The following is a 2526-nucleotide window of genomic DNA, read 5'->3' as shown; positions in this document are numbered from 1 at the left end:
GAATATCAAAGTAAATAATGACGGTAAAGGATTACAAGCCTTTGAATAAAACGGGGAACCATGAGTTCATACAAATGTAAACACAAAAACAAATACAAGTAGAGAGAAAAGGAAGTTTTCCTTATAATATAATGTTAATAATAAATGTGTAAGTGAAAATGCCAAACATCATGATAACAATAAATTCAGCCAAGAAACATCAATAGGCGCTAAATCTGGTGGGTGAGTGCGTATAAGTTTGATGAGAAACTAGATAATCATACAATTTCCACATACGTTTCCACAAAATACGACTTAGAAAGAGAACAAGAATAGCATGACCGTGAAGAAGCTGGATGAACTTAACCCAGTGACCCAACTTAACATCACCTGTAATGGGAAAAGTTGACATCACAGGCCACCTCACAGAAGGCAGTGAGACCTCAGCATTATTTCTGTAATTGCCTGCCAAAAATGCATCACCTCTGCCCATTATGAGGAATTATCAGACAAAAACAAACAAATGAGCATGCTACAAAATGTGTGACAAAAAGTTGGGGTGTTAACTGATCTAGAGTGAAGGAGATTAAAGAAACAACAACTAAATGCAAAGTGGGGTCCTAGATTGGATTTTTTGGCTGGAAAGGACATTACTGGTGAAACACAAAGGGGGTCTGAGGATCAGATGGTAGCAACACATCAGTGTTAATGATTATACTGAGATAACACAGAAGAAGGCCCTTCAGTATTTATATCACTATAAATACTGAAGTACTGGGGGGTGATGGGAATCCCAGCGACAACTTGCCCTCAAATCATTCAGTTAAAAAAAAAAAAAAAGCTCTTTGTATAGTACTTGCAACTTTTCTGGATGCTTGGATTTCATAATAAAATTACTTTGAAAAAAAATATATCTACTTGAGATAGTGCCGTAAAGAACCAAGAACAGATAAATCTCTACTAACTTGTTATACAACTTGGTGCCCTACCGTTTATGAGCCTTAACTTTAGACCTTGAAGCATATTTCAATCTCTAGGCCTTGGATGACCATGCAGGGGGTTGTGCAGCGATAAGGTCTACCTTAGTAGCTAAGAGAGAGAGAAAGGCAGATCATAGTAATCAAGTAAAAAGCAGTTTACACAAACCTATGTGAGTTGTCACTATTGCCATTTTTCAGGTACAAAAATTGAAGCTCAGAAACGTGAAGGAAGTTGGCCAAGATCACACCGTAAACATTCCAGCTGGAATTAGAGTAAAGACCCCAAGGTCTATGCGCTTGACAGCCCTTTAGCAGGGTTTATCTTTCTTGTGGTAAATTAAAAGCCAAAGGGCTATTTAGGGGTAGTTGTCTGGTGAGGAAAGCCAGGGGAGTATGCCCAGGACAAATACCATCACCCATTGCCCTGTTCTGCAGCAGCAATCGAGGGTCCACACCCCTTGCTGCCAGCCAGTGCTTCCTGAAGACCCCAGGGAAGCCCTCAGTTGACAGAATCTTCCTTATCCCACTTTCCACCCTTCACTTCTGACATGGGCTCTTCCAAGGCTCTCCTTTGGCACAGCCAAAGCAATATTCAGTGACGGATCGACACAAAATGAATGTCCTCAGAATGTTCTGGGCCTCTCTGGGAACGTCATGTTAATTAGAAAATCTTTCATGACTTTTAATTTGTATGGGTCATTTAAGAAGGCATTGAATGAGCTGAGGATTCAGCAACATTGAATACTGACTCATAAGAACCTCGTTTAATTTACTTTGTTGTTTACCAAGTATAGGTATTGGAATGTGAATGATGAGAGTTTATCTTTGCAAATGCATACAAGAGTTTTTAAACGTACAGTTTAAAAGAGTGTCTGAGGATGTACTGCCCAGACCAAAAAATATATATATGAAGTGCTGTAAGATCTAATATTTGTTTCCTCCAAAGAAAAAGCAATCACTGCTTTGGAAATGGACATTAGCTCTTTTTTTAAATTTTTAATTCAGTGCTTATCACAAAGCAGATATGCAATAACTATTTATTGTATGGATAAATTAGTGTTGATATCAAGAGCCGAGAAAATTGCCATCATCACTCAAATAGTCATGCACTGGCTTGATCAAAAGTAAAGTTCTTTATAATTAAGTTTAAAACACAGGATTTTCTTTAGGAAAGTTCCTAAATTAATCCTATGAGTGTCATTTTGCTAACCTTTTTCAACAGTGATATTTAATTTATTGATATTGAAAGCACTTTTCATTAACAAAGATATTTTGAAGTTGAAAGTGTAAAACTTTCTTCAACAACAAAGGAAAAGAATACATAGAACATTTTAGATCAAATTATAGCTTTCAATGTTATATTTCTATTTTCAAAATTTTAAATTGTCTTTTTTAGAAATGTTTGTGGGTACATAGGTGTACATATTTATGGGGTACATGAGATGTTTTGATGCAGGCGTGCAATGTGAAATAGCACATCATGAAGCATGGGGTATCCGTCCCCTCAAGGGTGGATTTATCCATTGAGTTTCAAACAATCCAATTACAGTCTTTATTTTAAAATGTA

This window comes from Colobus angolensis, unplaced genomic scaffold, assembly GCF_000951035.1.
Source record: "Colobus angolensis palliatus isolate OR3802 unplaced genomic scaffold, Cang.pa_1.0 Scaffold272, whole genome shotgun sequence".
In the NCBI taxonomy this organism is placed as follows: Eukaryota; Metazoa; Chordata; class Mammalia; order Primates; family Cercopithecidae; genus Colobus; species Colobus angolensis.
Note: the sequence above shows the minus strand (reverse complement) of the source record.